The sequence below is a fragment of the Schistocerca cancellata genome, chromosome 1 (assembly GCF_023864275.1).
Source record: "Schistocerca cancellata isolate TAMUIC-IGC-003103 chromosome 1, iqSchCanc2.1, whole genome shotgun sequence".
In the NCBI taxonomy this organism is placed as follows: Eukaryota; Metazoa; Arthropoda; class Insecta; order Orthoptera; family Acrididae; genus Schistocerca; species Schistocerca cancellata.
In genome coordinates this window covers 533,893,090-533,919,072 of record NC_064626.1, presented here as the reverse complement: position 1 = coordinate 533,919,072, position 25,983 = coordinate 533,893,090, and positions in this window count along the sequence as shown.

Here is a 25,983-nt window from a genome sequence, read left to right as displayed (position 1 = left end):
ATCACCGATTTACTACTGGAGGGAAGCTTGGAGGGTAAAAATCGTAGAGGGAGGCCAAGAGATGAATACAGTTAGCAGATTCAGAAGGATTTTCGTTGCAGTAGTTACTCGGAGATGAACAGGACTGCACAGGATAGAGTAGCATGGAGAGCAGAATCAAACCAGTCTTTGGACTGAAGACCACAACAGCAGCAACAACAACAACAACAACTCACCTAGTCTCTCCTGTTGGCAGTAAGACTGATCACTAAGGCAACCAGGCCATCCACAGATTCCGACCACTCAAGACCAAGAAGGGTATAGCGCGTTTTTTCGGTGTGCCAAACTTCTTCAGGAAGTTCAAGTTTGCAGAACTTGGTGATTCATTAAACCAGTTGTGCAACAAGGGTGAGCCATTTAGCTGGAACAGCAGCCAACAAGCTGCTTTCGACGCCTTGAAGTCAGCACTGAGTAGCGCCCTGTCTTAGCGGTTGTGGCGATTTATTGTTCAAACTGACGCTTCAAACGCTCGTGTCGCGGCCGTACTGCTGCAGGAGCAGGACGGTGATCGTCGCCCATTTATGTTAGCACCGATGTCCCTGTCCCTAGCAGATGCTAGTTGTTCGATCTAAGAGTTGCAGGTCTCGCTGTGTTTTTTGCAGCCGAGAAATTTGAATTATTCTTGGAACACCGGCAGTTTATGCTCGAAACGGACAATCAGGCTATTAGTTTGGGCTTATCGCGTCTTCGCTAGATGATCGGATCATCCACTGGGTGGTGAAAGTCTCGGCATTCCGCTTTCCTGTCAGGCACATTAGGGGTAAAGAAAAGTACTCGCCGACGCACTTAGTCGGATGTTTGAAAAGGAAATGGAAGAACCTATTCACTCTGAAGAAATGGTAGGGATGTGTGGTGTATTCACAGTGTTAACTGAAATAGCCTTCCTGTTCAGTGATTTGCAGGAACGACAGGCGCAAGACTTACTTTGGGCCGATTAAGCAAAGGATGGCAGTAGATGAAGAAGTACTGGACTACGAGCTGCGGAAGAGATGGTTGGTATTGTACATGGTAGGACAGAAGGTTAAAAATTTGCCTTTCTTGCTATTGGATTCCAGTGGTGTTCAGATATTACCACGAGTCTTTATCAGGGGATGCGTGGGAGGCTATAAAACCATCGATAAGATTAAAGAGACCATTACGTGGCCATTCTTAACTAATATGTCCAGAGGTTGGTCGGCAAATGCAAGGCTTGCAATATCACCAAACCGAATTCCAACGGTTGTACAGGGCTTCTCCAGTCCTCCTGTGCCGAACATTCGATTGACCACCTATTCACTGATTATGTTGGACCACTGCCTCGTACTCAGGGAGATCACAAGTATATTTTTGTAGCTGATGACTCCTTTTCGTATTTTATCTGGGTAACGTCCTATTGAGGTGTATCTGAAGGCGCACCATTCGGCATTTGACGAGAATTCTCTGTTTGTACCTCCCAAGATACTAGTTGGTGATAGCGTTCTGGCGTTTGTATCAAGGGAATTTCGCAGAGTTCGTTTCCAACACGGCATAATTCATACTACACCCACACCAAAAGTGGTTCAAATGGCTCTGAGCACTATGGGACTTAACATCTGAGGTCATCAGTCACCTAGAACTTATAACTAATTAAACATAACTAACCTAAGGACATGACACACATCCATGCCCGAGGCAGGATTCGAACCTGCGACTGACTGAAGCGCCTAGAACCGCTCAGCCACACCGGCCGGCCCACCCACACAACATTAGCTGTCTCTGACTGAGAGGGTTAACCGAGATTTAAAGGCTGTAGTGACCATCTTCCATGCCATCGCCCAGACTATATGGGGTCGCTCCTTGCACTGGTTGAACTTAGCCTTCAACAGCTAATCACGAACCTCTTGAGTCAACACCAGCTGCCCTAATGTTTTCGTATTCCTTAAATTCATCACTGTCCTACCTCTGGTTGGTAAATGTTCTATTTCCAGAAAACGTTACTCTAGAAGCTAGTCAGGACAACTTGAGAAGTGTCAAGTTAATATAGAGAGTCCCATCTGGGGAGAAGTCTTGAAGGCCGGCGCCCGTAGAATTTTAAGGTTGGTGACTTTATTTCATTAGAGTTTTCGGGGTCATGGTGAGCCTGATAGAAAGTTGTGTGGGAAATAACAGCTCTGCTTTAAAGGGCCGAGTTGCATGTTCGAGGTTATGCCCCCTATCACTCTCTTGTTCGAGAAGGCGTCTGGACAGAACAACTGAGCGCATCAGATTAAGGCTGTTGGTGCTGATTGGAAATGGTCCCTGCTGCAACTTGTAAACTTCACCTCAGGGGTTTGATTTTACGGGGGGCTAAGCCCTGCTGCAAGAATAAATGGGTAGCGGCATGCTTCTGGGTTCCAAAGATTCCACCCTTAAGAGCGTGCACCGACGTCTTTTAGCATGACAAGATACTGAGGACGGAGTCAGTTTGGAGTAGGACATGCCCGTCTGAAGAAGAGAGACTGTCATAGTTCGCTTCGTCTGGCTGAGTCCGGGATTCCCTGTCCATATTCTGCTAACATTCTGGGCATGTGAAACGAGAGGGCAGGTTGCTGTCAGCAGAGGACAGCAATACCGGGCTGACCAGAACCAGCATCCGCCTTTGGCAGCCGAGGAAGGAGGTCCCTCGTCTGGGTAATGGACACGCAGTCTGTCAGCCGAGGTGTGTGTGGAGGTCGTGTGGAGTGCAGCTCATGGAGGAGCGAACGGTCAACCGTGGGAGTACGGCCACACCTATGCGGGTCTGCTAGCGCTGTCCAGGACCCTGCCGAACGACTACACTGGTAGAACACGTTTTTGGTTTTAAATTGTGGTTGCTTGTGTGAACTGCAATGAAATGATTACACCTCGGCATCTAGTTTTGGTGGTCATGTTGTGCGACTGACGCGACAGTCAGAGTAGTGTACAATCGTCAGACACGTTTAAGCTTCGACTCTATGTGCTGTTTTGATAAACCAGTACTAATTTGAAAGGTCCAAAGCTGTAGTGTTTTGATTAGCGGTACAGCCCAGTCTCTCGTAGTGCATATTTAATAATGAGTTTTAGTTTTCTGCGTTTAAAAATAAGCTTTCGAGGGTTACTTAAATTGCACTTTTAATGTGTGCCAAATGTTACCTTTATTTTCTGTCGTAATTTTACTTGCAGGTCGAGATTAATTTGTGCGGTATTAATAATTTGTTCTGTTCATTACATTTGGCTTGTTGCTAAGCAAATTCCGTTAGCATTAAGAAATTGTTTCGTATTTAGAACTGTCTCGAATCTTACTGAACTGTTATTGTTCATTCATTGAATTGTGGAGTGGGGTGTTACATTGCAAACTCGACACCTACCTATCATTTGAGTTCTGTTGTATAGTCTTAATTCGAGAAAAGGGACTTGGATTTATTTCGTGCCATCATCTTAATTCTGGAATGTAAAAGAAGTACCATTTGATCTGTATGTGTTCTTAAAGTGTGTTCTCCGACCAGTGCGTGCCGCAGTGCGTCCAGATTGATGGGCAATGCTGGGGTTTCAATCCTCTCTCCCTATGTGTTTCTGGGGAGCAAGCTGTGTTGTGTTGAAGCAGCTGGTCCCTGTCATTCCATTGTTAAAATTACTTGTTTGTCATTTTACAACATAACTGTGTTATTGCTACGAATGACGTTCAATTTCCCATTGCCCAGTCCTTCCACTCCCTATGTAACCACCGATGACTACATCACACGCCACAGAATTTTCATGGATGCCATCGCTATGGCCTAACCGTTCTGGTATGGTCAGGCATTCTGCACAATGCCTAAACATTGCTGCGGAGTTTTGCGCGAGGTATCGTTACAGTACAGCAGTATTGCAGGGAGATTATTCATAATCATGTCCGTCTGTTTAGAAGTGTAGCAGGTCCCGACTTAACTGTTCATGAACGTCAGTGTCTGCGCACACAGGAACGCTGAGGTGCTGGACACACTGGAAAGTGAAGATATTGAGCTCATACAATGGCCTGCATACTCGCCGGACCTAAACCGTATAGAGACTGCCTGAGATGCCCATGGCGGACGTGTTTCTCAATGAACACCCCCTTCGCGAATCGTCTAAGAACTGAAAACCACCTTGAAGCAGGAGTGGGGCAATATCCCGCAAGGACTCCTGCACGATATTTTGATAGACTTGCCTTACTGTTTCAATTTGTGAATTAGCAAAGTAACAATAGACTTAAAATCGGCTTATTACCTATAGACGCACAGCACTGCTAGGATTAAAGTGGTCCTATGCGGTCGCCTAATATCAAAGCCCACCGATGCAGCCTTTCACAGCTGTTTGATAGCCAACATGAATAACAGGTGCAAAATGTGCTACAGTGCCTGAGAACATACTGTTTATGAGAGTCCGATATCTGCTTTTAAATGTGGGAGTCTGATCTGTGTCAGACGCGAACGTTATGTCTGTTATCTTGCTATCTCATGCGATGATATATGCACAATTTTTCGTTATAAATACACCACACCACCTCTATTATGTATGAACTGTGTTTCACGTCATCCATCATTGCCTGTGATTATTCCTGTCCAACAATGTCTCTGTTACTCAGCAGTTGTCAAACGGTGCATTTCTGTCCATCAAGCGTGATGTTCTTAAAGTAATTACCTGAAAAAAGTTAAGGAAAATTATGTTTAAAATACTATATTTCTTGGAAAATATTTTTGCAGTTTCCTCAAAAATTTCTGGAATTAAAGTTTTATTGTAAAATTATGTTTCAATTTACACATTAAGGCCGTCGTCCTTTCACACTAACGGTAGTAATGATTCTGCATTACTACATTTATCGCGTCAGCCGTAACAGGATGCTCTGGGGTAGGGTTATTGAGTGCTTCGGTTTTATTTACCATTCATCCCCCTAAAGCTGCCTGGAGCACGAGGCAGCGAAAGTTACACTGCTGCTCGGTACTACAGCCGCCCTGCTGTGCTGCGTGGGCGTGCCGGGATTGCCCCCCAGAAGCCAGCGGCCCTTACCGGACGCTAAGCCGCCCTGCGACGTGCCGGTGACGTCGGCGCTGCCTAGGCTGCTGAGCCGTAGCCGTACGGACAGGTCCGAGTGCCGCCTGTGCTGGTTTACTGCCCTGATGCCAAACGAAAAACTCCACGTTATTAAGAGCTCTATACTGACGATTCGTGCATTTCTTCTGCGGTCTGGTGTTCTCTGCAAAAAAAGAATAAAATACTTCAAGAGGCTGGGAGTGGGGGGGGGGGGGGGGGGGAGGGGGGAGAGGGGGAAGTATGGGCACAGCGTGTAAGGCACTGGGATTGTATTCAAGAGGAGTGGATTCCAATACCTGCAGGGCCATCTAGATTTAGGTTTTTCCTGGTTTCACCAAGCGAATACTAGCACGATTCCTTTGAATATGTCACAGCTGTTTTCCACCTCCTACCTAGATTAAAAAAACTGGGGCTCCAATGATCTCAACTTCGACGGATTGGCTCATCTGTGACTTATCTGCTCCCCCCCCCCCCTCACGCCCCCCTCCTAGCACTTCCCCCCCGCCCCCCTTGGAAATGTCACCTATTCACTATGACTGTGTGCAGATATTTAGTTCAGTACAACCCACTGTTTAATGTGTTTTAAATAGGTGACGTAAAAAATTGATTTTAAGATGATAAGGGCCCTAGCCGCACGATATTTTGATGAACTTGCTTTACTGTCTCAATTACCTATAGACACACAGTACTGCTAGGATTAAAGTGGTTCTATGCGGTCGCCTGATATCATAGCCCACCGAAGCAGCCTTTCACAACTGCACGTTACCTACATGGGGTGGTACCGGCAACCATGGCTGGTCGATGAGCTGGGACACGGCGTGGAGAACGCGCGTTGCAGAGCTCCAGTATGTACGTGGGCACTGCTAAGACAAACATGAAACTGGAGAATGGCCAAAGATCGTCAACTGACAAAGCATGTCACTTTTCCTCTGAACTCTTAATTTCTTTACAATAAAATTTAATTTTGTACATTTATTATCTAACGCTATTATTACAACAACTCTTGCTTAATTTAAAGATTAATGATCAGATCGGTGTTTTATAGTGGTGAACCATGGCACTACCCAGTTCTTTAGAAAATCAAAATTACAATCTTACCACAGTTATTTAAAGGAAATAGGAAGCCCGGTATCACTGGTGATGGACAAGCTTGTGATTGTTTTACAATTTTAATTTGACTCAAAACAGACTTTATAATAAACTTCAGTTCGGACATTTGCCCTCTTACTGATGCAATATACAGATCTTCGTTTCGACCGTATTACATAAACACGAATAAGAATCATATTATTTTGCGTCCGCAACCAAAATCATTGTTAGTAGGCACGGTGAATAATCAATCACAAACAATCGTTCTTGTTTAACCATGTCTCAAGAGACTAATAGCACTATACATTTCCAACCAAAGTTACACAGCCACATAACACCACAACTTCATAAAGAACAAAGAGATCTTAAATCTTAATAAAACTGAACTGCCCACATAAAGGTCCACAGTGAAACATGCTTATACTAAAAATACAAAGTTGGCCAACCAAGGTCGCAAAACTTGCACACAAGAATAGTAAGTTGCACATTCATTAAAGATACACAAATATTAACGTAAGTGTTAAATAAGACGGACTAGTAATAACTCAACCAATAAAATGAGTTACAGAAACGCCAGTATTAACAAGGTGGCCTCACTTAACTAACGGACATAATGACTTAGAATGATTCCCAAATTGCACTTAACTTTAGAGAACAGCGTTAAGGCCCACAGCAGTGTTTGGAAGCAATAACGCTACGGCCGGCAGGCAATACGAGCGTTCACTCCCCACGGCTTGTGCACAGGGTCACATAGCAGGTAATATATATTTATATATAATCCGACCGGCCCCACTGTGAGCTCTCCTGACAAGAATCCATAACCGCGCCGACGCCTGGGAACGACCTGTCTTAACGAATGGCCTGCAGCACAAATAGATTGCAATGAAAGTAAGGTCAAATCACAGCCACACTGGAATATACAATAAGCACGCCCCCAAATTCTTAAGGAACAATATTCTAACGTTACCCGCCTCTCAGTAAATTAGCAGGAAACTTAGAGATCACTTCCAGTTGCCTTAAGGCACTTTCAACATTAAATAAACACGCGAAGACCTGCCATGGCAAATGATTAAACCATTAACTCTACCGCCGCCGGGCACGTACACAACCGCAGCCAGTCCAAAAACAGACAATATGTCCCAAAACAAATTAAAATGTGCATGAAAACCACTTAGAACACACACTTGATGGATGATCAAAAACGGAATGAGGAACATCAGCCTCCTTAAAATAGCCACTGTGGAACCAAGTTCAGAATCATCTCCGGCAGCTACCCATGCCACAATAAGTTTCAACGATCTTCTTAGTTAAACACAGAATAAAAGTCATACGTAACTTGGAGCTTGCAAATTACGAGCTGGGAAGCTGTTCAGCGTGAGACGACGAACCAACCACAATTTTGCACGTCAAGGCGCCCAATGATCGACAGCGTACATCCGGCGCTCGCCAAAAGACAAGGGCGGCGAGCACGGCCAGGCCCATGCACCACGGTTACGGACGCGGGCTTGTTTTCAACGCAAGTTGGCTCGTTGAACGCCGACCGGAGACTCCCCCGTCACACATTCACCCGGGAAACCCGTCGGGGGAGCAGTCAAAAATAATAGAACAGTCGAATATCGATATCAGCGGCGCAAGTCGAATACCCTAGCGCCAGCCGCCACGGCTCAAGTGGTATAAACAGTGTATAACGGAAAAAATATAAACTTCGCTAAACACATTTGCTATTTTCCTTTTACTATTTTATTACAAATGGGACTATTTTGTTATATAACTTCCCATTTGAAATTTTTTTGGTATTTTTAGATATATTTTTACTTTGTGACTTTTTAAGAGGTGAAAACAATAATAGTAGTAATAAATAACAAACTTTCTACCTAGGGTTCACTCTTATCACTTCTGGTCGCAGTTTACATGCATTTAAAGTCCAATATTGACTTTTTCCTTTAGTATTTGATATATATACTTGCGAAGCAAGCGTGATGACAGTGTGCCAATAGACGAGGCTACCTACACATTTTAAGGATCACTGTATACCATACGTTTGTGGTCATATTTTGTAAATCGCATTTGCACTACTCTTCTAACTATTCAACAGTATTTTTTAATCATAGGATAGCCAGAGGATGGTACTGTGTACCGCAACCAGTAGCCAGTAGGGCAAACAAATAAACAGTGGCTGTAGATACAAACATATACTGTCAAGGCCCTTGATTGTGTCAACCATAACATTCTATTCAACAAATTAAGGTCTTGATGATATACCGTTCACCACTTGCCTGGCTTACTTCCTATTTAAGAAACAGACTGATGAAAGAGGCAGTAGGATAGTTGAGTCATATAAACAGGGTCGCCATATAATCCTCATGAGGCAATATAACAATGGATGTTCTGCAGGTTTTAATCACGGGTCCATTACTCTCCAGATTTAGATTTTCTCTGATTTCCCTAAGTGAATACTACTACGATTCCTTTGAATAAGTCACAGCTGTTTTTTACCTCCAAACTAGGTTACAAAGCGGGGGCTCCAATGAACTTAACTTTGACACATTGGGATCATCTGTGACTCATCAAAGACATTTGACTGTGTCAACCATAACATTCTATTCAACAAGTTAAGATTTTATTGGTATATCGTTCATCTCAAGCCTGGTTTACTTTCTGTTTAAGAAACAGTATGGAGAAAGTGTATGGAGATTTAAGTGTCAGGAAGTCGTTTCTGAAAGTATTTGTATGGAGTGTAGCCATGTATGGAAGTGAAACATGGACGATAACTAGTTTGGACAAGAAGAGAAGCTTTCGAAATGTGGTGCTACAGAAGAATGCTGAAGATAAGGTGGGTAGATCACGTAACTAATGAGGAGGTAAATAGGATTGGGGAGAAGAGAAATTTGTGGCACAACTTGACTAGAAGAAGGGATCGGTTGGTAGGACATGTTTTGAGGCATCAAGGGATCACAAATTTAGCATTGGAGGGCAGTGTGGAGGGTAAAAATCGTAGAGGGAGACCAAGAGATGAATACACTAAGCAGATTCAGAAGGATGTAGGTTGCAGTAGATACTGGGAGATGAAGAAGCTTGCACAGGATAGAGTAGCATGGAGAGCTGCATCAAACCAGTCTCAGGACTGAAGACCACAACAACAACAACATGGAGAAAGCTGCAGCAGGATAGTTGAGTCATACAAACAGGGACGCTACATTAACTTCATGTGGAAATATCACAGTGGGTGTTCTTCGGGGTTTAATCACTGGTCTATTACTACTCTTGCTCTATGTTAATGATCTACTACTTTCCAGAATGAAATTTTCACTCTGCGGTGGAGTGTGAGCTGATATGAAACTTCCTGGCAGATTAAAACTGTGTGCCGGACCGAGACTCGAACTCGGGACCTTTGCCTTTCGCGGGCAAGTGCTCAACCAACTGAGCTACCCAGGCAGGACTCACGCCCCGTCCTCACAGCTTCAATTGCTTGCCCGCGAAAAACAAAGATCCCGAGTTCGATTCTCGGTCCGGCACACAGTTTCAGTCTGCCACAAAGTTTCATCTACTACTTTATTTGAATCAGGAGGCAAAAGTAATCTTTTTTTCAGATGATACAAGCATTTTTGCCTAGACGATTAAAGAAGCATCCACAGGCAAAACAGTGAACGATGCTTTATTAAATGCACAAATGGACAAGTTTTAAATTTAAAAAATAAATTTAAAAAATTTAAAAAATTTAAAAATTTAAAAAATAATTTAGTACCTCGTTTAGAACTTTCTAATGGTAAGCAACTCTCAATGAGCATGAGAAATGTGTTAAGGAAAGCTTTATATTTGTCATCCGTACTATCGGTATTATAAACATCTTGCAACTCTTGTTCCTTAACGAGGTTTAAGAAACTCTCTATTGCTGTTGGATTAGGTTTCCAACATAGTCTGTAATTATATATGAAATTTTTTTTGCGTACAAAAGCCTAAGAGTGTTAAAATAGGTGCATCTGGTCCGAAAGGCCATTCACCCTTTTACTAACAGAATGCCCATCTAGTAATGAAGAATGATCTAGTAATGAAGAATGATATTGTCTATGGCTGGGCTACTGTTCCCCTGCACCCTAGTTGGAAAAAACAGCCTGCATCAGATTATATGAATTTAGGAAATCTACCAACATCCTTTTTTTGCATAATGATACACAAAATTAATTTTGAAGTCACTACATGTAACTAATTTTTGATACTTCCTATAAAGTGAACGAAGAACCCTCTTTAACTTGAGCAGAAGTGCTCTGAAGTCAAAGCAACAACAATCAGAAGTTTAGTTTCACTAAATTCAGCTGCCCCTGCACACCATTCAAATATCTGTTCAATGCAGTACCGTGATATGTATATAGGCTCGAACGGAATACTGTTTTCTACGTACATGGTCACTCCCCCACTTCGTAAGTAGCTCCTTGAGAAACAGCCAGCTAATCTGTATCCTGGTAAAGGAAGCCTCTGGACTGTCAGATTGTTTAAGTGGTGTTCCGATATACCAGTAATGTCCGATTCAACATTTATAAGCAGTTCATTATCTTTATCTCTAATACCTCTTATATTTTGACGAAATAAGCTAATTCCTTCTATACTTGGAAACATGATGTCATCTGAAGGTGATTCCTTTGTTAGAGGGACTTCCTTTATGCAGGTGCACCTATCAGCTGACTTCAATCTAAAAAAGGTGCAGCTCTAACACCAATTACTACAGGAATCTTTCCATGAGCGATCCCACCACCATCCACTACACTGTCACCCATAAGTTTTGCCTGTCTGCCTTCCTATACCTATTGAGCTGCAAGTCATGCGTAGTGAAACCTGGTTTACTGATACACTTAACTGGCACCACCTCAATATGACCCATGCCCTCTGGCGTCAGCCCCATTTAACGCGCCTAACAAATGGTTCAAATGGCTCTGAGCGCTATGGGCTTAACTGCTGAGGTCATCAGTCCCCTAGAACTTAGAACGACTTAAACCTAACTAACCTAAGGACATCACACACATCCATGCCAGAGGCAGGATTCGAACCTGCGACAGTAGCGGTCGCGCGGTTCCAGACTGTAGCGCCTAGAACCGCTCGGCCACTCCGGCCGGCCAGTAAGATCAGGCCGAGCATGACGCTACATCATATTTCCTGTCCCTATTAAGGCTATTCCCTGCTCTACCCACTATTATTACCTAAAACTCTTTTGTAAAACTCCTGCATAACTCCCCTATGCTGTCAGTCACCTGGGCCAACCCTGCAGTAGGCTTCACAATGCTGGTGACCTGGTACTTACACCCCAACACTTCCTGAACTGCTGGCCCCACAACTCTGCCATGCGAACTACCTAGCAGCAGAACCTGCTTCTTTCTGTTAGACTTTGCAACTGTCTTAAACCTTCTACCTGCTGAGGACTGCTACATGTTTCCTACAGCTACAGCTGCAAGAGGCTCTTCTACACTCATCTATGACAGTTTGTCAAATCTATTGCATATACCCTAAGTACATCTGCCTGAATACCTCCTCCTCCTAGCTGCCTCCTTGCTAACTGCCAGTTTCCATTCCCCAGCACCCTTCACCCTCCTCCACCTATCTAGTTCCTCCTTTGTGTATTGTAACTGCACCTGAAGGGCACAGATCTTACGCTCCTGCTCCTCTATCAACTTATTTCTACTACAGTTCTTGCATTCCCAGGAGAGGACCTCGCTAGAAAGCCAATGGCTTCCCCATCGCACTCCTCCCAATGAAATTACTTTGTACAAATCCCACACCGTAACCTACTGCTCACAAACCTGCGACAAAGCCCACACTTCCCACTCATGGGAAAATTTTACAGCTACTGAAAAAAAACTAAACGTCTCCGTTACCTAAGTTGAATTACACCAGTAGAATTATTTACAGAACTAACAATAGTGGTCTCGAAAGTCTTTCTCTACTAAGAAAGCAACAACTTTTATTAATACTACTAAACCACAACTAATACCAAACCAACAAAATTTCACAAAATTTACTAGCTAAAACCAAAAATTGAAGCGGCCACTGGAACACTCAACGAAGTTAAAATAGAAGTTAAAATAGTGCATGAAAATTTTACTGAAATATTTCGCTAGAAACAAGAAACGTCAGCTGAAAACTATCGCACAAAATTTGCTAAACGACTTCAACGCACAGAAAATTTAAAAAAAACACAGCGAACGAACGTTTTAAAACGTTTATTATATCGTTATTTCGCCACAAACAGCACGAGACACCGTTGAAAACTACTAAATTTAATAACTGTACAACAGTGCACAGACAACTTTGTCAGAATAACCGCTGCAACTGCAACTGCACGCCGTGAAATGTAAACACACTGCTAATATTTGGACGAACGACTGAAAACCACTAAATTTAATATTCTAATACAGTGCACAAAACTTTGACAGTACGTAGCTCACTGTAGGAGTACAGTAGTTCTCCAGAGTGTAAAGTGGCGGAAAATCAAAAAAATTCTAGGAGGGTATTACACTGTTGCTGTGAACTTAAAAAAAAAGCGAGATGACGACCTTCAGATATGAGTACGGCTTACGTGGTTGTCAGGTCACTTAAATTCACATGAAGATAGCCTGCGTGGTTGTCACATTTCATGTGCTTTGTGTTTTCAACCATATCGTAAGTAAAAATTGGCGAAAAATTAAAAAAAAATATTGGTTTTCCCAATCTTATGACGTCACAGGTAGGAGTCCACTTAACCCAAGTTAAATCCACTTGTGCTGTACTTATATTTAACATCTAAATTACTGCCACTGCCCTGCATAAGATAGGAATGTTTATGTCTTTATTTAAAGAAAAGCTACACCGTGTGTGATCCCACACCGTCCCTCGAGTCTCACAAGTGCAGCCAAGTCATTTACACTACTGCTGTCAGACTACGAGCACCAAGGTCCACCCGCCAAGCTCACGCAGCCAGAGTGTTGGGACCACACTGCCAATGCCACCGGCCACTAGCCACCAGCCAGCTCGCTGGTCTGTAGGGAACCATACAGGCACATCGCGCTCGTGCTGCTCATTCGGTTGGATAACTTTGATGTATCACTTCTTCAAAATGGGTTTCTTTATTTTAAATTTGTTCGTGAGGGTAAAATGTTTTCGAAGAAATAATGCGTCAGATGGCTGATAAGAGAAGAAAACATGTAGTTATAAAATTGTCAAGAATGTATTGCTTTTCATTATCATGCAAGAATTATCTTCAGGACGAGAACTCGTCGTTGGGAAGCAGTGAGCTTGGTGATGATGGTGTTTGTTTTGTGGGGCGCTCAACTGCGCTGTCATCAGCGCCCGAAGGAAGTCCCAGTATTTACGCAGTCCACTTTTTACACCGACCAACTAGTCACTGCCACCAGTGATGATGATGAAATGATGAGGACAACACAAACACCGAGTCCACGGGTACAAAGTGAGCTTGGTGTGGCGAAACCACGTTATACTCAATTTTACTGCAAAAGTTAGTTTTGCATGATGATAATAATCACAGTCGGATGTCGTTAAAAACATAGGCTGCAGGCTCAACTTACTAATGTTGGAATGGGAAGAGGATAGTACACGCGATGGTCGCGTCACTTTCACCTAATTTACAGGCTAATAATTATACAAAACCGACTTTTTAACTAGGGAATCGCAGGGTATCATATATGGAATCAAAATGAAGAGGAAATAGTTCAAACACCATTATTATTTAACATAAAATACAAGGTGCAGGAATGGTAAAACATTATACTGCCGACGCTCGAATAAGAAGAAGGAAGGAATGTCCGTTCTACTACTTTAACAAAAAAAAAAGGATCGATAAATGTCCTTCACTGATAATTGAGATACCAAGACGATGTTGATTTTCTGAGATATACTCTCATAACTAATATCATGGAAGTAAAACAAGAGTTGGAGGTGGCATTACGTCACAGATTTGAAGCCGATGTCCGCCATCTTAACTAGCCCAAAACACTAGGTTCACCGCATCCATACCCCCACAATTCACCGCGGTGACGCTTCTCCGTAACGTCACTCTGACTGTGTCGCATTATTAGAGCAAATACGCATTCAAGAACAGGAAAACGTTCGAAATTACCTTCCTGACACTATTTTATTCACATAAGCTTCATAATTTTTAGTATTTAAAACAGTTATTGCGTGCCCACGACAGAAATAATGAAAAATAAGCAAGGGTAAACAGTAGTCTGCTAATATTTTAAGCTACTTAAAATGGCACGCACTCTGGCTTCAAAACGACGTACAGAGTAAGTCTGTAGTGCCACCTCCCTTCTTTTTCTGCCTCCATGGCTCATATCTAAATATGACTTTCAGTCATGTTTGCAGCGTTACCAGCCTTTCAGTGTTACTGGATCGCATAACTGTTACGAAATTATCGTATATTTCATTAAGGGATCGTTCATATCTACAATTTACAACATAAAATCCGTTTATGGGTGTCTGTCATGGATTTTCGGGTGTAGGTGGCCTATCTAATGCCTTCCAGGGGCAACAAAAAGTTCATTTCCAATATTTCGCGAAATTATTGACCGAATTTAAAAATTGAACATACTGTTATAATCGACTCGCCCGGTTAGCCGTGTGGTCTAACGCACTGCTTTCCGGGCAGGGAGGTGTGCCCGGCGGATTAGTGTCGAGGTTCGGTGTGCCGGCCAGTCTGTGGATGGGTTTTCCATCTGCCTACGCGAATGTGGGCTGGATCCCTTATTCTGCCTCAGTTACACTATGTCGGCGATTGCTGCGCAGACACTTTCTCCACGTACGCGTACATCATAATTACTCTAACATGCAATCATTGGCGTTACACTCGTCTGGTGTGAGATGTTCACCGGGGGGAGGGGGAGGGGGGTCCACTGGAGGCCGAACCGCACAATAACCCTAGGTTCGGCGTGGGGCGGCGGTGGGGTGAGTGGACTGCTGTAGCCTGTTGCGGGGTTGTGTACCACTGCGATCTAAGGCGGGGACGAAGCCTCTCCGTCGTTTCTAGGTCCCCAGTTCCATACAATGCAATAGAATACAATCATAATCTACTTATTAAGAGCAAGTAAATTTCAACACGATAAGTATTATTATTAGAAAGAAGGTATTTTTCTTGGAGCTGATGACACTTAAATATTCCAACTGTGTTCATCCATTATTCGAAAATGATACCACATAGCGACTACCAACAAACCTTTACGGAACTTTTTCTCTCTGAGAGCCCCCACAAAATTATGGAGAGAAAAACGTTTATCGCTTATTACATTTTCGCTATTCATGTGGTCAAACTTCAGCATCTGCCAAGACGTTTACTTCTTTACTACTAATGCTATTCGCAACATACATACAAACATTATCTTCTTATATCAATGAATGCACTTGAAAACTTGGATCACTGTACGGCACATAGTTCAGGGGACGGGGGGAGGGGGGGAGGGGGGGGAGGGGGGAGGGGGGGAGGGGGGGAGGGGAGGTTTGACGTGATGGACACCTCGAAGAGCCAAAAACTAACTTCCGCTTCCACTGGCGTGTAGTAAAACTTCAAGATCAGGCGTGGCGTTATATCACTTTTTACTACTAACACTATTCGCAACATATTTTGCATGTAGTATCTATATAGAGCACTGAATTCACGTGCAACATAGTGTCACTGCACATTGTACAGCGTGTAGTTAAGGAGATACGTCGTCAGAAATAATGAGATATGTCAAAAATGCGCTTCAGCTTAAAATGGAGCCCAGATTGCCTGTCCTAGTCATCCAGTATTTCATAATGACAGCACTTGTGCGACTTGCAACAAACTTTAAGCATAATTTCAATCTTTTTTCTAATCTTTTTCTAAACTTTCTCTCACTTACATGCTTATCGTCAAGAATAATGGAATTAGAGCGCTATTATGATTGTTGCAGTACATTGGGAACAGTTCAAGGCCGGCGTCGGTGGGGGCTTCACACAGGTACCACATTGAGATAGGCGTGTCCGATTATTTCACGGCAACTTCTCTCCATTTTAATGCACTTATTTTTAATTTTTATTAGGAAGCAATTTATAAAAATTAAATATGTTTCATAAAATTGTATAAAAAAGTTACTTCGTTATTTGCTTACTTTGGAAGAAGAGTTAAAAATAGAATGCATTATTATTATTATTGACTTTTTTTCTCAGACTGTTAAGTCTGGTTAAAAATGGAACGTGACGCGGACGTTGATCAAGCGTGACTTCCTTGTAACTGTATGGTATATGTTATATTGCATTTAGGAACTTTCGGGTAATTGAACATGTATCAATAATTACAGATTTTTGTAGTTGTATATATATGTTTGGATGTAGCTGTATTGCATTGATGTACTGGTGGATATTGTGAGGTATGACTCCTGTAGTTGATAGTATAATTGGTATAATGTCAACTTTATCCTAATGCCACATGTCCTTGACTTCCTCAGCCAGTTGGATGTATTTTTCAATTTTTTCTCCTGTTTTCTTCTGTATATTTGTTGTGTTGGGTATGGATATTTGAATTAGTTGTGTTAATTTCTTCTTTTTATTGGTGAGTATGATGTCATGTTTGTTATGTGGTGTTGTTTTATCTGCTATAATGGTTCTGTTCCAGTATAATTTGTATTCATCATTCTCCAGTACATTTTGTGGTGTGTACTTGTATGTGGGAACGTGTTGTTTTATTAGTTTATGTTTTATGGCAAGTTGTTGATGTATTATTTTTGCTACATTGTCATGTCTTCTGGGGTATTCTGTATTTGCTAGTATTGTACATCCGCTTGTGATGTGATCTACTGTTTCTATTTGTTGTTTGCAAAGTCTGCATTTATCTGTTGTGGTGTTGGGATCTTTAATAATATGCTTGCTGTAATATCTGGTGTTTATTGTTTGATCCTGAATTGCAATCATGAATCCTTCCGTCTTACTGTATATATTGCCTTTTCTTAGCCATGTGTTGGATGCGTCTTGATCTATGTGTGGCTGTGTTAGATGATACGGGTGCTTGCCATGTAGTGTTTTCTTTTTCCAATTTACTTTCTTTGTATCTGTTGATGTTATGTGATCTAAAGGGTTGTAGAAGTGGTTATGAAATTGCAATGGTGTAGCTGATGTATTTATATGAGTGATTGCTTTGTGTATTTTGCTAGTTTCTGCTCGTTCTAGAAAGAATTTTCTTAAATTGTCTACCTGTCCATAATGTAGGTTTTTTATATCTATAAATCCCCTTCCACCTTCCTTTCTGCTTAATGTGAATCTTTCTGTTGCTGAATGTATGTGATGTATTCTACACTCCTGGAAATTGAAATAAGAACACAGTGAATTCATTGTCCCAGGAAGGGGAAACTTTATTGACACATTCCTGGGGTCAGATACATCACATGATCACACTGACAGAACCACAGGCACATAGACACAGGCAACAGAGCATGCACAATGTCGGCACTAGTACAGTGTATATCCACCTTTCGCAGCAATGCAGGCTGCTATTCTCCCATGGAGACGATCGTAGAGATGCTGGATGTAGTCCTGTGGAACGGCTTGCATGCCATTTCCACCTGGCACCTCAGTTGGACCAGCGTTCGTGCTGGACGTGCAGACCGCGTGAGACGACGCTTCATCCAGTCCCAAACATGCTCAATGGGGGACAGATCCGGAGATCTTGCTGGCCAGGGTAGTTGACTTACACCTTCTAGAGCACGTTGGGTGGCACGGGATACATGCGGACGTGCATTGTCCTGTTGGAACAGCAAGTTCCCTTGCCGGTCTAGGAATGGTAGAACGATGGGTTCGATGACGGTTTGGATGTACCGTGCATTATTCAGTGTCCCCTCGAGGATCACCAGTGGTGTACGGCCAGTGTAGGAGATCGCTCCCCACACCATGATGCCGGGTGTTGGCCCTGTGTGCCTCGGTCGTATGCAGTCCTGATTGTGGCGCTCACCTGCACGGCGCCAAACACGCATACGACCATCATTGGCACCAAGGCAGAAGCGACTCTCATCGCTGAAGACGACACGTCTCCATTCGTCCCTCCATTCACGCCTGTCGCGACACCACTGGAGGCGGGCTGCACGATGTTGGATCGTGAGCGGAAGACGGCCTAACGGTGTGCGGGACCGTAGCCCAGCTTCATGGAGACGGTTGCGAATGGTCCTCGCCGATACCCCAGGAGCAACACTGTCCCTAATTTTCTGGGAAGTGGCGGTGCGGTCCCCTACGGCACTGCGTAGGATCCTACGATCTTGGCGTGCATCCGTGCGTCGCTGCGGTCCGGTCCCAGGTCGACGGGCACGTGCACCTTCCGCCGACCACTGGCGACAACATCGATGTACTGTGGAGACCTCACGCCCCACGTGTTGAGCAATTCGGCGGTACGTCCACCCGGCCTCCCGCATGCCCACTATACGCCCTCGCTCCAAGTCCGTCAACTGCACATACGGTTCACGTCCACGCTGTCGCGGCATGCTACCAGTGTTAAAGACTGCGATGGAGCTCCGTATGCCACGGCAAACTGGCTGACACTGACGGCGGCGGTGCACAAATGCTGCGCAGCTAGCGCCATTCGACGGCCAACACCGCGGTTCCTGGTGTGTCCGCTGTGCCGTGCGTGTGATCATTGCTTGTACAGCCCTCTCGCAGTGTCCGGAGCAAGTATGGTGGGTCTGACACACCGGTGTCAATGTGTTCTTTTTTCCATTTCCTGGAGTGTATATTTGTGGCATTATTATTATTATTATTATTATTATTATTATTATTATTTTCCTCTTACTCTGGAGGGTCCGGAAGAGAGAAACTGGAAGTGGATGGCTGCGAATTTAACTGCTTAATCTTCATGCTACGGAGCATATTTTCAGTAGGAATAAAATTTAGGCATGAGCTGCTACTCCTCACACATTGGCCTGTAAGCAAATATCCACTCACTGTGCAAGTAATGAGCTTATTTCTATTTTTCACTTTATAAGATTCATCTTACTAAAAATTCTTTCGCAGCCAGCATTTGAATGTGGAAGGGATAAACGTGAGAGCGGAAACTCTGGTGGGGCTGGGATTCTCACTCACCAAATATAGTTTTCATGTGGAGTGTGCTCCCACAAAATGCTTTCACTTATCAACAGTTCTTAATAGTTTCGTCTACTTTCACAGAAGGAATTTTCATCCAGTCATCATCGATTTGTTGTAGTTACTTATAGTCATCTAGAGAGACTATGCTGGGCAATTTTGACATAAGGGGTATAAGAGAGGGATTTCTTTTGCTTTGTTTGTTTGAAGGAGCCCTTTTAGGCCATAAAACTGCGAGCAGTGGCAATAAATCCATCATCAAAGTTATTTCTCTTTTTCAGTTCTGAACACCGCTTTTGCATAAAATAACTACATCTGCAATCAACGTCTATCACGGCATCCCGTTCATTATATATTTCTGTTTTCTGAGTTTTCTTCAGAACTTCAGCTTCTAAGTACATTTAGCTGTCAGGAAGAAACTTTGACTTGTTGGGGTCAGTGTGAATCAGTTTATTGGTTACGACATACTACCAGGCCTTGTAGCAAAGCACGACTTCATTGTATTCTTCTACAGTCTCTTCTTGTAAGTCAAAAACAACAAATTTATAACGCTGAAAATATTTATTGAAATCTGCGAATTTCGATAAAGTATAGGTCAAAAATAAATAAAATAATTAAAAAAATTTGAGGGATCGGTCAATTTCTTCTGCTCAAACCAGCCTCTCCTCTAGGTATTTAGAATCAAATAGAGGCTCAAAGCATTCAATTGCTCTAAAACTCTAAGAGAAAGATACCCATCTTGTCTGTGATGTATGCAATAATTTATGAATTTTGATATCGAAACACTTTTGAAATTCATGCTGTTGTGCCTGTGCCGGCCGTGGTGGCCGAGCGGTTCTGGGCGCTACAGTCTGGAACCGCGTGACCGCTACGGTCGCAGGTTCGAATCATGCCTCGGGCATGGATGTGTGTGATGTCCTTAGGTTAGTTAGGATTAAATAGCTGTAAGTTCTAGGGTACTGATGACCTCAGCAGTTAAGTCCCATAGTGCTCAGAGCCATTTGAACCATTTTGTTGTGCCTGTCTCTTAACACTAGTTTTAAAATGGCTATGTATGTTCCTAGCTAGGCCTTTACAACATCTTGAAAGACATTAACGAGCTTCACTGGCACGTACGTGAAGGTAGTAACATATCCATTTAAGAATTAATAGTGCAAGACATTTTTCAGTTAACCAATTAGCAACAGAGTTTCTTGCCTCCGTTATAGAATTACAACCATCAGGAACAAATTCTACAATACTATTTGTAGAAACAATGCATTGAGAAAATGAAAGCATTAGATTACAACGTAGGTTTTTACTTGTTGCACCTTCGTTCAACGCATCATATCCAACCTACTTGAAAATTTCACAAAGATTACAAAATTTACCTTCAATTTTATTTGTGTCTTTACCAAAATATCTAATCACGAAACACGACGTTTTTACAATCCTACGCCTGTTGACTCAACACTGAGAGCAGTGATTTATGTATGTCTCAGTTTTTCTGCAAGTTCGTTCTCATGACTCTCTCCTATCACTTTCTTTACGCTCTGGGAACATTTACTGCGACCCAAATGTATAGCGATTTTAGAATCAGGAAAACAACTCTTAAGTACTCTCTCCAGTTGACCTGTAACATAGAAAGGAAGATTGTGTTCTGCCACGAATCCTGCCAATTTAATTTCATCAACGTGAGCCTGATTATTTGAAGACGCATCAGTTGAACTGGTTTCACAAATGTACTCAAAACTGTTTGGCTTTTAGACGTCAACACCTTCACTTTTTTGACATGAATTTCACTTTTAGAATGGTTTTAACGCATTCCAGTTCACACACAAAAGTTTTGTTACTGATTCTACCTCTAGCCCTTTCAGACCAACCTTTAAATTCATGATCAGTTTCCCAGACTTTTCTATATTTTTCTTTTCGCTTCTTACATTTAAATATGCCCACTGTAGTGTTCTTGGGAGTACTAGGAGCACTATCACTGTCTTCTGTCTCCACTGACACATCATAAATCGCTCACTGTCCTAACTTTAGCCAAGAAATTTACTATAACCGTTTTCACTTATGTATGAGCACCGCGCTGGATGCGGAGCAGTCAGTACCGTGAATTTCCTAGGGGACTCGTCTTGGGGAATAACGTGACTTAATGCAACTGCATCATAATGGAACTGGGGAATCCCACGGGTGGACAGACTGACATGTAGGCTGCTTATAATCTTATTTGCGAAATAAATTGTAAGAACTTGAATAAACCGTAAAACTGTAACCTCCCAACTGTTTGAATTATCTCCGTAACCTCACAATAAAAAATGTGACTAATCTCCCAATGAAAATGTGACTCATATATAACCTTTTAATAATTAACTGACTGAGAATATAAACTGGTGAATCTAGACGTCAGCAATGCTGCGTCATGGCCCTGAAAAGTCATTCTGAATAAACTGAAAATTCTTACCTTAATTACGTCGCCGGATAACGCGTATATTTCTGCTCCTATAAGAAATTTTTCTGGCACAGCCCAGTGCAATGCTGGCCGCTAGATTTGTCATGTATAAAAAGAAACAACAGATTTTTCTTTACGATAATCGTGATGACCATGGATAGGAGAAATTAATAAAATCTTTAAATTCAGATGAATGATTGTCAAAAGTTAAATTTATAAGAAATGTTATTATTAAAAGATTATTTTAGAAACATTTACATGGGACTTGATATAGCAATAGTACGAAATCAGTTGCTACAAACTACATATGCGCGCGGCTATAAATAGTAATTTTGGTTTTTACCTTATACTACATCGCTCAGGCACCGCCATCGCTCTCCACGACCGGCCCCCGCAATTCCATACAAGACACAAGTGCTCTTTGTGAGCTATGCAGCTAGACAACTGCTCTAGGAGCGAAATGACTCAACTGCCCGACTGCGAGATACCGCTCCTACCATGGAGGTAAGAATAGAGGGAGACGCCGTGACGTCACAGCTGCGAAGCTATGTGAAGCTGAGGGTAGCCATCTCAATCCGACCAAAACATTGCTGCTGTAAGCTTGTGTGCATAGGCTTGTCGCTCGCTTTTGGAAGGATTTTTGCGCTATTATGGTGACTTGTGTGGTGTTCGGATGTACGAATCGTTCTGATTGTGATGCGAAATCGAAGGGAATAACATTTCATCTGTAAGTTGTCTCGTTGAAGTGTGATTTTACAACTTCATTGTGAACGAACGTGTGCTACATCGGTACTTGTGCTATAGCGTGTTTTTCTCCTGTATGATTTTAGATTTCCTAAAAATGAAAGTCGGAAAGCTCTGTGGGAGAATGCCGTGAGGACGAAGAATTGGCGTGCGTCTAAATGGAGCACTATATGTTCTCAGCATTTCCGAGGAGAGGACATAGACCGAACTTCCCTTTCAACAGTAAGGCTCCGAGAAAATGCTGTACCATCAGTTTTTCCTACACACCCAAAACATTTGCAAAAGGTACGTTAATTCAAAGAATTAAATACTTAGTTTTCAAGTTCACGTTTCAGTATAATACATACGCATCGTCGATAATCGAAGTGTTGAGTAACTCACTTTGTCTTCATCATGTACCAAATTAAAAGCTAACACTACATTAACTGGCGTAAAGTATAGGCCTAAACAGGACACTGTGTAGATTTGCCATTCTATGTACCGTATTTCAGTAAATATTGGTGGTAATGAACAGTGTTTCCCAGTAGTGTAACGTAACTGAAATGTCCCAGTACGTATTACAAATAAGATGTATTTATGGGGCTTTGGAGGGAGGGTATAGCTAACTTAGTTTTCAGTTTCTATTATTTAGTTTGTGATACACGTTTATTACTGAATTAACAAAATTGTATCGTTTACATTTAAGACTAGCTATTCGTAATATTACATTAAAAACTATTTTTAATCAGAAGAAACGCGGAATTTCGCCTTTACGAGATTTTATTTTAAACAAAAACTTTGAAACAACCAATCTGATGACGTTACATGCGTATATGGTGCAATTAGCGACTGTAATACACGCAGCGCTATAGCACACTGGCAATGTTTTGGTCAGGGTGTCATGGCAGCGAGCCACGCCCCCATGGCTTCAAAACGTAGCACGACTGGGTTACATAGCGCCATCTCCCCTTATTCTTACCTCCATGGCTCCTACTACTGCCGACACTGCTCTCTGGTCTGCGATTCTATTGTAGCTTACATGTCGCAGGCAGCGCATGAGCAGTCCATAGAAGTTACATCTGCTCGAGTGCGCTAGCAATAAATTCCTTAGTCACGGACCTCTTACACTCTTAACCAAGTACATAGACTGAAGGATTTTGACCATTATCTCACACAGTCATTAAAACATCAATGGTTGGAGGAGAGCTAGCCATTTGATAAAACCATCAACACCCTTACCTATGTACTTTATAACAGCCCGAATAAATGGAGTGGTTCTATTAATTTAGAACTTAGTTTTCGTGTGGCGTTGTGTGAATGGCACCAGAGGAGTTCAAAAAAGACAGTATTGTGGTTGTTTTGCACTTTTAAGAATACATTTTATTTTTGCCTATTACATTTTATAATCTTTAAATGGACAATACCAAACAGCTATAGCAGTGTGGTGACTGTCTAGAGGAAAAGAATATTAATGAATTTTACACAGATAAATATCGAAAAGATGGGTTATGTTGGATTTGTAAAGAATGTAAAAAAACTGAAGTTATTTGTGAATATGGAAGAACTGTATGTAATAATTCTCTCAGAAAGTGTTTCCAATCGAAAGTTCATATAAATCTTATGGCTGGGAAAATTTTAGATAGAGAATAGATTTCTTACATTCACCATAATTCATTTAATTTATTTTCTTGTGTTTACCTTTTATAAAACAGTATTAAATTTTTATTTTCTTACATTCACCTTTTATAAAAAATTTTAAATTTTATTTTCTGACATTCACCTTTGTATGAAAACAATAATTATTTTTGAAATTTGCTGAATGTTATACGAAAAATATTCCTTTTTATTAATTTCTCTAAGTAATTTAAATAAAATTAAGTAAGTTACATCTGAAAAGTGGATTATAGTGGATAAAAAGTGTAGGTTCTGGGTAAATTTTCATGGAAACTGAGCCAGAACCTAGACTTTGTATCTATGTGGGATGTTGCATGTGTTGGTAACCAACAAACTAAAATTATGAGCGGCACTGTGAGAATATGCATGGATGCAGCATCGCATAGTCCTGTCCTCATAAAAATGATACATCAAGACAAATATTACTTAGTTTTCAATTATAGATCCGGGTAATCCACTGACAGTCACATCAAACTCTGGAACAAATTGTGGGAAATCTTCACGAATCTTGAGATCTGGGGAAATATAGCGGGCACAAAGAGAGAATTGGTCGATTCCAGCAACATTAGCAGTCTCATTCGCAAGGACCTTGAAACATTTGGTATAATCGATGTACTGAACAATCCTTCTGAGGAATTTATTATTGATGCAACTGATGGCCTGATTTTGGATTGGGGCACTAATGCATTTGTCGTGTTTACTAGTTCCTTTCAAACGTGTTCCTCGATTTTCGGTAACTTTCAAGCGATATTTCAGAATGGTGTGAACGTTACCCATGTTCTTGTCATCTTGTTTGTTAACTTCAATAGATCGAAGGCCCCGTGTCCCATTAATGCAATATCCTGACATCCACAGAGTGTCACTGCCTAAAACTTTGCATTCTCTATTTTTTTCCACTTGCTCCACCAAGCCTTGCTCCAGCATTGTTTTATATCTTTTGTGTTGTTCATTATCACATGAAAAACATTGTAGTAATCGGCTACAGCAGCCTTGTTGTAAGCATTGCTCAACTGGCTGTCGAAATATTCAAGGGCTTGCTTCTACTTCGAAAATTTGAAGGCTACCTTGCCTCCAGCATTTTTATGACTAAGTTTACCCGAACTTTACTTAGCGGAAAACGCAGAGTACCTCCAGCAGGCATCATCCGCTCGGTACGCTAACCAGAAGTATTTGTCCATCGCCGGCCGCGGTGGCCGAGCGGTTCTAGGCGCTTCAGTCCGTAACCGCGCTGCTGCTACGGTCGGAGGTTCGAATCTTGCTTCGGGCATAGATGTGTGCGATGTCCTTAGGTTAGTTAGGTTTAAGTAGTTCTAAGTTCTAGGGGACTGATGACCTCAGATGTTAAGTCCCATAGTGCTCAGAGCCATTTGAAGCCATTTATTTCTCCATCCATCTTAGATGACCTTACTATTCTGGCCACTTTGCAAAGTGAGGGGAAGTTAATAAGTTGAGTGGGGATACAACAGATTTAGGAAATGTTGTGTGTTAATGCGCTCTACAGTGTTTTCGTTATTTGATAGCAGACATCACTTATGTCGTATTTACAGCCTGGTGGTGGATTGTCAGAGCTTGATGCACCATTAAAAAAATGTTCATTTTGCTTCAGGATCCGACAAAGGTGATTTTGGATTTTCAATAATGCTTATATTGAAACTTCCTGGCAGATTAAAACTGTGTGCCCGACCGAGACTCGAACTCGGGACCTTTGCCTTTCGCGGGCAAGTGCTCTACCATCTGAGCTACCGAAGCACGACTCACGCCCGGTCATCACAGCTTCAATTCTGCCAGTATCTCGTCTCTTACCTTCCAAACTTTACAGAAGCTCTCCTGCGAACCTTGCAGAACTAGCACTCCTGAAAGAACGGATATTGCGGAGACATGGCTTAGCCACAGCCTTGTGATGACCGGGCGTGAGTCGTGCTTCGGTAGCTCAGATGGGGCTGCCCTCTGTAATAAAAAAACTG